This window comes from Camelus bactrianus, chromosome 1, assembly GCF_048773025.1.
Source record: "Camelus bactrianus isolate YW-2024 breed Bactrian camel chromosome 1, ASM4877302v1, whole genome shotgun sequence".
Lineage (NCBI taxonomy): Eukaryota > Metazoa > Chordata > Mammalia > Artiodactyla > Camelidae > Camelus > Camelus bactrianus.
Genome location: NC_133539.1, coordinates 47,631,436 through 47,646,936, shown reverse-complemented (window position 1 = coordinate 47,646,936; position 15,501 = coordinate 47,631,436). Strand labels below are relative to the sequence as shown.

General features: G+C 40.7%; 1 long non-coding RNA gene across 1 annotated transcript in view; it reads left to right on the top strand.

The window, feature by feature from the left end:
- The window catches only part of LOC141577552 (uncharacterized), a 33,069-nt gene extending 21,463 nt beyond the window's left edge, over positions 1-11,606 (top strand). The window contains exon 2 of the long non-coding RNA XR_012506762.1: positions 9,728-11,606. This is a non-coding gene — a long non-coding RNA (uncharacterized LOC141577552). The remainder of the gene's footprint in view (positions 1-9,727) is intronic.
- Positions 11,607-15,501: the final 3,895 nt, after the last annotated feature.

Genomic DNA, 15,501 nt, shown 5'->3' with positions numbered 1-15,501 from the left:
GTTTTTCCACGAATCAGCTATGGGCCATGGTTGAGGCAGCTGGCATAGAGTTGTCTTGGATCATGTTTGGTGAAGGAAGGAGACCTCAGAAGAAAGATGAAGGCAGACCTGGAGAGGTTCTCACCTATTTTGCACTCGATCTCTCCCAGGGGACATTTGGCCAATTCCTGAGACATTTGGTTGTCAAGCGGAGAGGGAGGAGGGTGTGGAGCTACCACTATCTATTGTTTGGAGACCAGGGGTGTTACTAAACATTCTACAATGTACAGAACATTGGAGAACAAGAAAGAATTGCCTGGCCCAAAATATCAGTTGTGCAAGTGTTTCAAAACCAGACTTGGAGCCTCAAGGGCTCAGCTGGAATCAAAAGTCATGATTCATGACTAGGGAGTTCAGGAGCATATCAGTCATTAAAAAAAAAAAAAGTGGGTGGGTAGGAGGCTCAGAGAAAGAGTGGTCTTTATTTATTTTTTTTAACATTTTTTATTGATTTATAATCATTTTACAATGTTGTGTCAAATTCCAGTGTTCAGCACAATTTTTCAGTTATTCATGGACATATACACACTTATTGTCACATTTTTTTCTCTGTGAGTTATCATAACATTTTGTGTATATTTCCCTGTGCTATACAGTGTAGTCTATTCTACAATTTTGAAATCCCAGTCTATCCCTTCCCACCCTCCACCCCCCTGGTAACCACAAGTCTGTATTCTCTGTCTGTGAGTCTATTTCTGTCCTTTATTAACACTTTGTTTTTGTTTGTTTTTGTTTTTGTTTTTGTTTTTTAGATTCCACATATGAGCGATCTCATATGGTATTTTTCTTTCTCTTTCTGGCTTACTTCACTTAGAATGACATTCTCCAGGAGCATCCATGTTGCTGCAAATGGCATTATGTTGTCGGATTTTATGGCTGAGTAGTATTCCATTGTATAAATATACCACCTCTTCTTTATCCAGTCACCTGTTGATGGACATTTAGGCTGTTTCCATGTTTTGGCTATTGTAAATAGTGCTGCTATGAACATTGGGGTGCAGGTGTCATCCTGAAGTAGATTTCCTTCTGGATATAAGCCCAGGAGTGGGATTCCTGGGTCATATGGTAAGTCTATTCCTAGTCTTTTGAGGAATCTCCACACTGTTTTCCATAGTGGCTGCACCAAACTGCATTCTCACCAGCAGTGTAGGAGGGTTCCCCTTTCTCCACAGCCTCTCCAGCATTTGTCATTTGTGGATTTTTGAATGACGGCCATTCTGACTGGTGTGAGGTGATACCTCATTGTAGTTTTGATTTGCATTTCTCTGATAATTAGTGATATTGAGCATTTTTTCATGTGCTTTTTGATCATTTGTATGTCTTCCTTGGAGAATTGCTTGTTTAGGTCTTCTGCCCATTTTTGGATTGGGTTGTTTATTTTTTTCTTATTGAGTCGTATGAGCTGCTTATATATTCTGGAGATCAAGCCTTTGTCAGTTTCACTTGCAAAAATTTTCTCCCATTCCGTAGGTTTTCTTCTTGTTTTATTTCTGGTTTCCTTTGCTGTGCAGAAGCTTGTAAGTTTCATTAGGTCCCATTTGTTTATTCTTGCTTTTATTTCTTCTAGGAGAAAATTTTTGAAATGTATGTCAGATAATGTTTTGCCTATGTTTTCCTCTAGGAGGTTATTGTATCTTGTCTTATGTTTAAGTCTTTAACCCATTTTGAGTTGATTTTTGTATATGGTGTAAGGGAGTGTTCTAGCTTCATTGTTTTACATGCTGCTGTCCAGTTTTCCCAACACCATTTGCTGAAGAGACTGTCTTTATTCCAATGTATATTCTTGCCTCCTTTGTCAAAGATGAGTTGACCAAAAGTTTGTGGGTTCATTTCTGGGCTCTCTATTCTGTTCCATTGGTCTATATGTCTGTTTTGGTACCAATACCATGCTGTCTTGATGACTGTAGCTCTATAGTATTGTCTGAAGTCTGGGAGAGTTATTCCTCCAGCCTCTTTCTTTCTCTTCAGTAATGCTTTGGCAATTCTAGGTCTTTGATGGTTCCATATGAATTTTATTATGATTTGTTCTAGTTCTGTGAAATATGTCCTGGGTAATTGGATAGGGATTGCATTAAATCTGTAGATTGCCTTGGGCAGTGTGACCATTTTAACAATATTGATTCTTCCAATCCAAGAGCATGGAATATCTTTCCATTTTTTAAAGTCTTCTTTAATTTCCTTCATCAATGGTTTATAGTTTTCTGTGTATAATTCTTTCACCTCCTTGGTTAGATTTATTCCCAGATATTTTATTACTTTGGGTGCTATTTTAAAGGGGATTGTTTCTTTACTTTCTTCTTCTGTTGATTTATCGTTAGTGTAAAGAAATGCAACTGATTTTTGAACGTTAATTTTGTAACCTGCTACCTTGCTGAATTCTTCAATCAGCTCTAGTAGCTTTTGTGTGGACCTTTTAGGGTTTTCTATATATAGTAACATGTCATCAGCATATAATGACACTTTTACCTCTTCTTTTCCAATTTGGATCCCTTTTATTTCTTTCTCTTGCCTGACTGTTGTGGCTAGGACTTCCAGGACTATGTTGAATAGGAGTGGTGATAGTGGGCATCCTTGTCTTGTCCCAGATTTTAGTGGGAAGCTTTTGAGTTTTTCACCATTGAGTACTATGCTGGCTGTAGGTTTGTCATATATAGCTTTTATTATGTTGAGATATGTTCCCTCTATACCCACTTTGGCGAGAGTTTTTACCATAAATGGGTGTTGAATTTTATCAAATGCTTTTTCTGCATCGATTGAGATGATCATGTGGTTTTTGTCCTTTCTCTTGTTGATGTGATGTATTACACTGATTGATTTGCGTATGTTGAACCAGCCTTGTGTCCCTGGGATGAACCCCACTTGGTCATGATGTATAATCGTTTTTATGTGTTGTTGGATTCTATTTGCTAAAATATTGGTGAGGATTTTGGCGTCTATGTTCATCAAAGAGTGGTCTTTAAACATCAGCCATCCACAGAGCTCTGAAACTAGGTAATCACGACCACACCTGCCAAGTCAGGGCTCTCCTCCTCCCCTTTTCTCTCCTACCTGCTCCTGCTCACATTCAGGGGTCAGAGAAGGGCTCAGCAAAATGAGGGAAAAGAGTAGATGTACTCAGTGAGGGAGGGAGGAAGGAAGGAAGGAAACAAGCCACAGCCCCTTGCCCATCCCTCCACATGCTGCTTATACAAGAAGAGGGAAAATACAGGGCACACTGACAACTCCCTCCCTCCTTTCCACTCAGTCTTTCACTCTCACTTACTGCCTGGAGTTGGGTGATGGACAAATTCTAGAAATTTCATAATCTCTTATGACATATGCATGTAGTCTAGTATCTCTTCAGGATGTGGGAACACTGGATGTCCAGCTGAATTTCCTAGGCTTTGGGGGCCTCTGCCAAGACATTGAGAAACCTTAAAAATTTCCATCTAATAGGATGCTTACATGTCTGTAACTGTTACTGAGTATTAAGTGCGAGATCTCAGCTTTCTAAGGCCAAGAGTGGTGCTTTGTTGCTGTTAATTATGATTAATCCCTGGATTCAGGATTAGTAATGCTTGGGAAGCAGTGAGAGAGAGTTGTATTTGACTGTGCCTCTAATGGAAATAATTTGTCAACCGTTCTCCTAATGATTCATTCACATTCAATCAAGAAAGTTATGTTCAAATTCTCAGATGACTAGTCCATTCTCTCTCCCTCTCTTTTATTATGAATTTCTACATCAGATTTGGGTTATTTAATTGGATCACCTGGGGCAGGGGTAGGTGAGGTGGAAGGATGGTTAAATCTTCCCTCTAGGAATGCTGGGAATGTCATTTTCCCTGCATCCCCCGACGGCTTTTATGATGAAAAGATGTGGGCAGAGTGTGAGAAATTCAGTGTCCTTCCAAGGCATGCGTGTCTGTCTTCCCAGTTGATCACTCTGCAAGAGGGTACAAAAAATCAAAGGTGACAGCAGCAGAAGCCAGAGAGAAAGCATTAGGTGCTTACAGAACATCCTTTCATGTTCATCATAAGATCAGAGACAGTCACTCTAAAGTTGAGGACACTGTCCATTGCCTGGGTCCAGAATTCTTATGACAGTGACCGCTATGATTTTTTTTTTCTTCAGTGGGCTCTTAGGATCTTTTGTTACTTAGAATGTAGACTAGATCCCTTAGTGCTGTACAAAATAAAACTTCAGACTGTATTCAGTTCACTTAACTTCCAAGCCTCATTACCCAGAAATGACATAGAATCTTGTTTTTAACAACTGGAACAGGTTTCATATGTCAGTTTTGCTAAACATTTCCCCCAACTCTGTCACACTGGGGTAGAAATGTCACAAAATGAATTTGCTTCTGGAAAAGTTGAACTCTGATTTAATTTTTCTTTGCGGGTTATATAAGCCCTCAATGGCCAGCAAACCTGAGTCCTGAAGAATTTACCAAATTGGTGTTTCATTAGATCCACGTAAATGAGAACAGTGAATTAGCTACTTACCCTGCACTCGCTTTTCTTACAGAGCAGGAGTAGTGGGGAGGGGGGGTTGCCATTCAGACAAAAGCATGAACACTTCAAGCAAACCTTGCTTGTGATCTTATTGCAACTTTGTAATTTGATCCGTGCATACAATTCAATTGAGTAAATATTTATTGATCATATTTATATTTAATGCACAGTGGTTGACACCTTGGGATATATAAAGAAGAGTAAAGGGAGATAAAAGGAAAAAATGGGCAAATATGAGAAGAGGGATCTTCTGTTCGCTCTGGGATATGTCCTAGTAATGAATTCCTTTCTACTGGATCTTTCTCATCAGCCTACGAATAAACTTAAGTTTTCCCTACGATAGAAAAATCCTTCCTTCAAATATGCCATCTTCTATCAGATTTTTCCTTCCCTTTGACTATACATTTCTGGGAAGTGTTGTCCATACTCGCTTCCATTTCTGCTTTCTCTCCTTTTCTACATTTCTGCTCATTTCTCCATCTTCTGCCCTAAAACCTGGGTTCCTGTTTATCTCAGAAGCTACACTTCTTCAGAGGCAGCAGTGAGGAGGGAAGACAGACATTCCAAGAGGAGGGAGAGTGCTTACACCAAGCGGTTGTAATCTGTAAACTGGCAGGTGGGCGTATTGATTTGAGATTGAGGGAGCATATGCAGGAATGGTCCTTGAAAAACAAAAAGTTTGGAATTGTGGAATACATGCTGTTAGTAAGAGATTAAAAAGGGAGTAGGGGAGGGGAGGGGATGGGAGCCATGGTTGTCACCAATCTGCAGAATGAATCTGCATGTCATGGGTCACTTCTTGTCGTGGACACTAGAAGGCAGTAGAGACCCATGCTGAGTGTGGCAGCCTGCATTAGTCTAATGTGGCCGCTTGGCCTGGCAGGATGTGATGAGGAGGCCGGGAAGTTCAAATAAAATCATCACTATGAATGAACCAAACCTTGGACAAGAGTATAATTCTCTGAAAAACAATTTGGAAATGTATCAAGAGCATCGATCTTCTTCTTAAGGAAGATCTGCCTCATTTCAGTCTCAAGTCAGTATGTTCACTTACTTGTTTACCAAGACCAAAGCCATTTGGTGTGTTATCATCCATGTTTAGGTCTACATGGATAGAGAATAAAGTAAGTCTGTTCAGGTGAAAGCTTGCAAGGAACGGATTCAGACTACCCACAGTTGGTCAGGAAGCTAAGCGAAACTAGAAAAGAACCAGAAAAACAGAGAGAGTAGGGCCTGTTGAAGGCAGTAGAAACCTCATTTGGAATATGCACCTGAAAATAGTGATCATCAAACAGGAGAAATGCTGGAGGTTTTACTCGGTTTTGTTTTCATTTTTAATCTTAGCGTTGCTGCGGGTGGCAGGAATTGGAGTAGAGAGGATAAACCCACTCAACCCAGGCGCGAACCATTGATCAAAGGGTGAGAATTCTGGAAGTAGACAGAACACCAGGGATGTTTAAGACGTAGCATCATAAGTGAATTCCAAAAGGAAGGGTCAAGACTGTTTGAAAAGTCTCTCTGGATCCTGCTTCTAGTGCTGGTGGTGGGGGAAGAGGAAAAGTGACTTCTTGTAGAGAAGGGTGAGATGGCAGTTTCCTTAAGAGGCTCAGTTTGAGGAGACAGATGACATGTTCCAGAAAACAAGAAAATGGTGCAAGACTTTTCCTGTCTATGCAGTTTCCCCAAGAACAAAGTGTAAGAGACCAATAAAATGGGGAATGTGGTTGGAAGGAGCCAGAAAATAGAGCCTGGTTGAAAAAGGATGCGAATCTGCAAGAGAGACGGTGTTGGGCTGAGGCAGTGACTGAGGTTACCTACACTAGGGAGATGAGCTCTTCGACCTGCAGGAATATGTCAGGAGAGAAGGCATGCCTGGTGGTTTCTGGAATAGCTTACAGAACTAATCACACAAATCGCTTCCCTGATACAAAAACTTGTAATTTAAGAAAATATGTATCACTGGCTTTTAACAAGTAGACATCAAATAAACTAGTTGCATTTTGACATAACAATGAACCACTGTTTCTTGGCAAGTGCAGATACAGAATTAAAACTAATAAAATTTGTTTTTATATGGAAACCACTGGAAGCTATTATCTTATCAAGGGACTTCAGAGTCATTCCATGTATCAAGAAAAAGATGCTAAAATTGTACTATTGGACAAAGACAGCCCAGTGCCCCAGAGGCCAAGGAAGGGAAAGAAATGAAGACGTAGAGGGTTGATATTTGCAGAAGGGTAAAAGGATTTCTGCCTGTATTTGACAGAGAATGAGGTGCTTCACTCACACATAAAGGGGAAGTTCGCATCACAGAGGAGGCTGTCTATTCACATTTGTACAAGCCTAAGTATACAGACCTCAAATAATTCTTTTATTATCATTGTTATAAAAAAATCAGTGTTGGTAGAAATAGAGATGTTCAAGTAGGTGCATCAGAATAGTGTTGCTATGTGCCAACATTTTTTTCCATCTCTCAAAATAAAAAGCAAGCATACCGTTGGTATCCAATGATCCAAATGAATACTGAGACCAAAGATAAAGAAGACCCCAGCACACCAAGATGCAACCAGAAACACTTCAGGAACATACATGAAAATCCCAAATGGGCTGCAAATAATTTGTGTAAGAATGACCAACATCAGATCTGCTGAAACAGAAAAATGCACAACAGCTATGAATTCTTCTATATGTAATCATCGTGGTAGTTAGCAAATCAAAGAAGATTAATCGAAAGAGGGGTGTAGGATAAAAGCTAGGAAAGTTAAAAAAAATATCAAGAGCTATAAGCTTCACGAAGGAAGTACTACTTCTGTGCTCTGTACTTTGGTATTTCCTGTGCTCTCACACTTCCTGGCACATAGTAGGTGCTCTGTAAATAGTTGTAAAGTGAATGAGTGTCTGACAAGAAGATGTCGTATGAAAAGCAAAGGAAGAAGTAAAGAAGAAACAAGCAAAGTGTGCAATGCCGTATGCAGGAAGAAAGGCAGCTAGGAGGTTCACATAGGCTCGCACGTGCATCGCAGACTTCATAAAATAGGAACACGGATCGATTAGCACAAGTTAATTACCAGTGGAAAGTAGATCTGGGGGCCCGGAGAGGTAATAGGGGATTCTTTCTTTTCATTACATCTTTTGTGTAGTGTTTGATTTTTTTTTTAATCACTGTTATAATTTAGCAAGTTAGTTTTATTTTCACATTACGAACAAAAGCATCCAGGAAGGAGATCTTGAAGAGAATCACAAGGACAGAAAATTAAAGCGCAATGTTCAATATTATTGAAGAGTGACAACAGAAGACCACAAGACAAGTCCAGGTAAATGACTAAGCACAGAATTCTGCAGCCTTTTCTCCGGGAAGCGCTCGGCCTGCTCCCCTGCACCGCTTTGGGGTTGTTCTTGGCATGATTTCGGAAGATTTATAGGTGCTCTTCACCACCTCAAGTGCAGAAAGTGTCCAGGCAGGTTTAACAAAGTGCCAAGTAGCCCAGGGACAAAGGCAAGCTAAATGGCTCATAATAATAAAACGTGAAAGTGAAAAGAGACAGAACAAGGCCAGAGAGGAAAGGACAGAGGGTGGTTATTGAGCAGATATTCGGGGTAAAAGAAAACAGGGCCAGAACATAAAGGTATTTTATGGAGCACCTAACCAGAAAGACTGCAACACTGTGGATCAAACTGGGGACCTGGGAACGACCAGGAGATCTGAGGGAATCCAGTTTCCTTACAGAAGGGAGGGGACTGCGGCTGCCCACGCTCCGCCACACAATGCTGCTAAATGCGGCTAGCGCTACCTTGCCCTTGAATACAAAGCTTGTTGTTTAAAATCCTGCACCCTCCCTTGAAAATCTGGTCGTTCTCATTTCCCAGGACTCCCCATTTTCATCTTTCGTCACTTCCTAGCCCCAGCATAAATTTTCATAAAGTTTTAATTTAAAAGACTTACAAAGAATTGACAAACAATTCCTTTTAGACAGGCTCTTTGCTAACCAGGCTGACTTCTTTGGAGCAAAAAATGCTCATGTGGGCATGCACAGTAAATTCTGGCTTTTTGAAAGGAGGGAGTAATTTTTTGGTGACGTTATAAAGACATTTAAGATGTTAATGAGAAGGAATCCACGATTGAGAGATATTCAACAAAAGAACCAGATCACAAAAACAAGATGAAAGCTAATATTCGTGGGTAGTGGTTCTATCACCAGTAAAACTGAACCTGGTGGTGATCAATGGAAAAGCACCCATGACACCGAACTTCAGAGTCCCCAGGAGGCGAGAATATTCACCAACAGAACAAGCAGCCCTAAATAATGCAGATACAAGTTGTGTGCATATTTCATATAATGTATAAAAATTCTTAAATTTCTGAATGATACCCCAAAAAGATTGAAATGTTTTTAAGGATAAAACAAAACAAACAAATCATTTTTGGTCTTTGAGTCCCACGATCTCCAGCCCAACCACCTCTTGTCTTTGGCTCTCTGCTAGTAGATCTTTTGATGGGAAATTTCTGGACTTGCACAGGCCATCTTTTCTAGGGAGACCCAGAAACCACCCTTTTAATTTGTTGGGACATAACTCGATAGACAACTTAAAGAGAATTAGGAAGCAGCATTTAAAAACAATGGATACAGGAAAGCAATTCATCAGCATGGGTTTTCTGAGCCCCTCCCACCTTCACTGCTCTGTAGCTGGCTGGACTGGTGGCAGCCGTGCCGTGCAGGATGTGGCACTTGTAATGACGGCTTAATAAATGTTTGATGAATAAATGAACAAATGGAGTGAGGAAAACTTCCAAATAAGTATGTCAGACAGAAATAGTAAGCATGACAAGTTGCTACAGGTAGAGGTTGGCTTACTTTGGAAAAGAGGTGTGTGTGTGGGTGGGTGTGGGGGTGTGTGTGTGTGTGTGTATGTGAATAGTTATTTAATGGGAAAAAATGAATATGCAGAATTCACAGACATTTTGAAAAATGTGGTAAAACAGCAGCGAATTCCATCTTTAAGTTGGTAAGAGTAACTCTGAAGTTCCTATCACAAGAGGAAAAATTTATAACTATGTGAGGGAATGGGTGTTAACTTACATACTAATTATCTTACAATGTCTATGTATCAAATGATCATGTTGTACATCTTAAATTAATACAGTATGTCAATTATATCTCAATTTAGAAAATGTTTTATTTTCTCTTTTCCACCTCAGCAACGGCACTCCAGCCCCTTCGGATGCAGCTTCTCTCCTCGCCAGGAGCGGTAATGAGGAAGTGTTGTCGTAACTGGTCAAAACCGACTTCAGCTCCCCTGTCTCCACTCTTCTCTTTTTGGTCGTGCTGAGCCACTAGAAATTTGAAAAATCTTTTGGGAATTTAGCACCTGTGTTTTCCCTTTGTAAAGGATGGTTATTCTTTTGTTATTTATGACACCCTCCCCCCGCTGCCGCCCTACCACCATTGCCTCCATGCGACCCTCCCCGCCCACACACGCAACCCTCCTTTGTATTTTCAGATTTTCCTACCTCACTTTGGTTTATTCCATGGTTGCCTTTTCCCTGGGATTCTAATCCTACCTGCTGTTAGCTGGGGTTTTGCACAGACTTCTTTGGCATAAGGAAAACAAGAAACAAAGATTAGATTTCTCTCAAAAAACACACATTTTTGTATTTTTCCATGGAAACTGAAAAGTATCTTATGAGAATGTGACTTTATGCTTACTGATATTTGAGTCACTGCTGTGGTGTTGTAGATATGTCTATTTGTTTTAGATCTTTATCTATTAACGCACAGGTGCAGTATAACACTTGATTTCAGTTCCTGCTGACTTTCTGCCGCAGGTGCACGTTTTCTAGCTACTCAACGTACTTCACTTGTCCTTGGCTAACCTCCCACCAAGCCACAAACCCTATGAAGTACAACCTCCTTGAGATCAGGAAATGCATCTGTACCTTTCGACTTGAATACACCCATAATTACAATCCAAATGGTTTAGTCAACCCCACCCCCATCACCCGAAAATGTTGTCTTGTGGGATGAGGTTAGTGGAAAACATCATGGCCAGAACACGAGGGTAAAAGCTGATAGTTTTATAGCACTGGACTGGTCAGCGTAGGCCTAATGCTTAAGTTAAGGGGACAAAATTAGGAATCAAAAATCAGAAGAGGAGAGGAGAACTAGTGACCAGTCATTACACATGGAATGAATGAATGTTTAACCTTTTGCACAGCTTTGGAGTGTCCTTGGAATTATTTCCTCAGAGAGCAGAATATTAAAAACAGCCTTGCAAAACAGTCATTTCCTTCTGATCTTAGAAATCTGCAATCTTCATACTCCTATGACTTGGTCATACCTTCAAAATTTAAGGTCAAATAATCAACATTGTGTCGAGGTACAAACGTACATGTGAACAGATGCATTGCCTGATGTTCTCGGCTCAAGATGAAAATAGATGTATTCATCACCTTTATTTTCATGAGCAATCTTACCATTGAATGCTTTTCTATATAAGGAATTGAGAGTCTGGTAGAGATGAAAAGTTATCAAAGGACTATCAGTAAAAGTACCAGTGAATATACTGTGTATGCTCGTGAGTGGTATAGACAAAGCCTCTTGATAATTGTTCTTTCATTTTTTTTTTTTCTGGGAGAACTGACTTTAAAATGTAGAAGAATTAGCAATGGCACAGAAAAAGATCAAGGTCTTCTGAAGACTGGAAACGCTGAAGCGCTTGGAAAGAATGTGCTGAGAGTAATCAGTGCCAGGAAGCTACCAGACACAGGAGCGAGGCTTCCAAACTCCCTGACGAGGCTGCTTTAGGGAAGGGGGAATGAAGTGGCTGCGGGAAAGCATTACCCAACTTTCAGAGGACACAAAACTTTCAGTGGAGAAGTGTGACTTTCTGTACATACCTGCTGTTGATCTCAGGTTTTTATGATAATTTGTATCTGGTTATGAATACCTCACTTACCTGAAGTCGCATAGAGACTTCCATGAAGATGCTAGACAGAAGCATTGTTGCTTCTGTTTATGTATTCTGCTCGCTCTCTGCAGATTAGAACGTGATGATTAAACTGAAGTTTTGCCTCCATATCTATCAGTTCACAATAGAACTCGCATGTGTGTTTCCTTGCCCACGTTAATGAGTCTGCATCTTGAAACAGAGCTGGATTCTCCGGGCAGTGTCTCCCCAGTTTAGCATTCTTCTCAGATTAAACATGCATTTGGCAAATGCGTTCGCTGCCTCTTGGCTCTTGTTGCATCTGTATGTTATAAATGACTGAGTTCTGGTCTGTTAAGAAACTTTTTTTTTTCTGCCCTTCTTTCTCATTCCTTACCCTGAATCCTGTCTTGAATCAGTAATAATGTTCTGCTCCAAAGGAAAAGTCTTAAAGTATGTAGTAAAAGGAGAAAATTTCTGGCTGGGCAACCAGAATGTTTCCATCAGATTTGTTATAAATCGGGGTCCAGTTGTGCATGAAAATGCAATGCATCATCTGTAATTATTATGCCAGTTGGAAGTTTGATCAGAACAGCAGACAGCCAGGCTATGCAACAACAAGCACTTGACATTTTAAACGGTCCTGACATTATAGCTCTGACATTTCATTTTTTATATCCTTTCCCCAAAATGAAATGATGAATGGGATCTCTTGATGGGCTAGAACTTTTTAAGTTTTGGGTTCTGTATCACAGGCCCATTAGTTCCTTCTGTCAACACAAGGCTTTCTCATGGAAACACAGTGGAAGTCGAAGAGCAGATATGAACTATCTTTATGTTAAGAGCTTCCTAATTATGTTTTCATAGTCAGGTTTGTGTTAAAAACACACAACTGAAAATGTGAAGAAAGACCTGGACTGTCCCTGTCTCCCACACAGTTACAGATATGGATAAAGTATAGATAGAGGTACACATGGCAGTAGAAATGAAATACAAATGGAGGTGGAAAAGTTGTAGATGAATGGATTGATGAAGAGACAGATGGAGGTAGTATAAATGGAGGTGGAAATATTCTAGGATTTTCCAAAAGGTTTTGAGATCTACAAAGTACATAATATACGTTGAAATAAAATTATCACAAAGTAAGGTGAGAAAAATCATTGCAGGCGTAATACCACAAAGTTCTTCTCATTTGCCAAAGATGGGCTACCCATTGGACTCCGAGCTTCCTAGCAGTAGAATTGAAAAGGGAAACATCATTACAGTCTCGCCCCAGCAACAGCCTAATCCTGGCAGTGGTAGTTGATTTCACTCTCTCCCCACATTCCTCTGAGGTACACCATGTCCTTTCCACATAAAACTGGGTTCCAGATCCCCCTTCCAAAATTCTGTGTTCTGCTAATCTCAACCTCTTCCCTTTGTTTCTCCAGCCTAGAATGGTAGCTGCTCCTTGACATTTCTGGGTTACTTTGGTGTCTTCCCTTTGCTTTTTCTGTCCTCCAGTGTCTTTTTAACCAATTCCTGGTACTAAATTTTCTCTGTTAAAGTAACTAGTGTTCTGTTCCCCTGACTGGATCCTGACTAGTACTGGACCCTGACTGACTTAAGGGTCAATTCTCTTTAAGGCAGGAAACCCACTCCCCCCTCTCCCTGTATGTACTGAGCACTTACCCTGGAATCGTGCCGAGTGGGCTGTTGAATACTAACAGCCCAGTGATGTGGCTGTTATCTCCACTTTATGTCTGGTAGCTGAGACTCAAAGAACTGATGTCATTTCCCCAGATTATTGCCTGATAGTATCACCTGCTATGGGCTGAACCTAACAGGGAAACAACTGTGGTAACAGAGCAATGTGGTCAGCAGGGTACCAGCCCAGCATCACAGAGTGGAATATGGAAGGATGGGTTTGGAGTTGAGGGTTTATAGATTAATTAGCAGCACAGGTAGAATAAATGGGCTGAGCCAAGTAGACAACTTGAGGACACTTCCCCACCCACAGACACCGTAATAAGAGCATCCAAGCTCTGCTTGATCCCAGGCGCCATCTCCCACTGGATGCTTTGAACCCTGTCGTTCTCATCTGGCCTCCCCAGGCTCCAGTTACCTGTGGCCTCTTACCTGGACCTTCCTCCTCCACTCATCACCCCCTTTGGTGCCATAACTGGTTTGTTTAGTTTGCCAGGTTTGGTTTCAGTTTTTTTGTTTTTTGTTTTTTGTTTTTTTTTCCCTGGATGCTGCCTCTTAGATTTCTAAGCTCTGTTCCATCTCTGTACCCAATGCTCACTCCAGGTCAACCTCTTCTCAAGTTGACATGGGAGAGAGATAAGAGCAGTACTCCCTTCCTTTTCCAAAGGAAGCTTATCTGTAAGAAGGGCAGGCCGGCCCACATAACACACACAGCAGCTTCTTAGGAACATGGCTGGTGGTTGAAGTACGTGAAGATGTTAGTTGTTTGTCATAAGAAAGCAAATCACATAATGATGTCTACCTCATAGTTTTGCTGACGGTGGTCCTAAGAAGGAGATAAGCTGAAATTCAAGTACAGAAGAATTTAGATTAAATCATGGATAGGTAAGGGAGAAAAAGAGGCTGGAAAAACAGAGCCTTGTTCTTCAAGTTTCCATCTCTAAGGTCACATCTCCCCAAAGTCATGTTCTTCTCCATGTTGTCTTCTGCAGCTTAGCATCGTGATCCTGAGTCCGAGGAAACAGTCCTAACTGAAATATGAAGTCATGATACTTCAATGAACTAAATATTTTAAAGTAAATTTAAATTCCTCCTTTAGATGATAAGCTCTAAGTAGAGCCTTCTGCACAGTGATTTTTTTTTTAATTTTACAGTTTTCTGAATTAATTGGAATTCGTGTGTTTCCCCCTAATGGTTTAACAGTAAAATTTCAGGCAAGGGATTCCATGACAAATGGGTGGGTGAAGAAGTTCAACTTTAATTAATTTCTGAGACTGTCATTCCCACTTACCAAAGGGCAGTAAGCCAGCCAGAATCATAACTGTCTAATGAGATCCTAGATCTTCTGATGTATCTTCCTCTTTTTTCTTTAACAATTCTTTGATGCTTTGAAAAAAAGAATACTATTTTTTAAGGAAAGATGAAAGGGAAAATATTAAAGGGTCTAATAATGTTTACCTTATAAAAATAACCCCTCCCCTTTAAAAACGGAGGCTAAAGTCATTTGACTCCCATCCCTCTATATAGTTGAAGATGCACCGGAAAGAAGATGGCCTTATCCTCTGGCCCAAAATATCGAGAAAGAAAGGAAGCATAAAGGAAAGGGAGGAGCAGCAGCTAGTTGAGGATGAGAATGAGCTCTAGTGTGGTTTCTCTTCTTTCTCCTCAGGTCAGTGGCTGGTGACCACCTATTCCTTCAAGTAAGTCTTGGTCCTTTCTGGTAGAGAAGAGTCTGCTGATGTAGAGCTGCGCTTTAAAGCAGGACAGTAGGCTGTGCGGGCGGGAGGACGGTTTAGGTGGGCAAATGTTTCCTTCATTTTCCTTCCCAAAATGTATTGGCAAAAATGTAATGGGGAATTAAGGAGAGAACACAGTTTGTTTAAACATATGACTGAGAGGCAAATGAAGAGGCCTAAAAGAAGGGTTACTGTATTAAAGAAACAAAGTAAGTGCTAGAAAGAGCCTGCTTCCTCTGCTCCCCCCCCCCCCATTTATATTAGAATAACCTTTACAATGAAAATGAAATCCAGAAAAGTCTTGACATTTAAAACCAAGCTGGAGTTTTATGCTTACTGAAAAAACTTGCATCATTAGAACAGTGTGGACTGGGAATAGCTTTTCCAACACTTAGAGTTTGTTTCTGGGGACAGCTGCAGGTAGGCAACATTGGACATTCAGATTAAACCCTGGGAGTACCAAGTATTATCAGCAGGATGACTGATAACACTGAGAAAAATACGGAGGGAGGCAGAATTGCTTGGTGGAAGGAGCACTGGACTAAGACCCAGACCTGGATTCTGGTGACCTTGGACGAGCCATTTACCCCTCTGGGTCTTGGTCTCTCAGCTCTCAAGAGGGTGT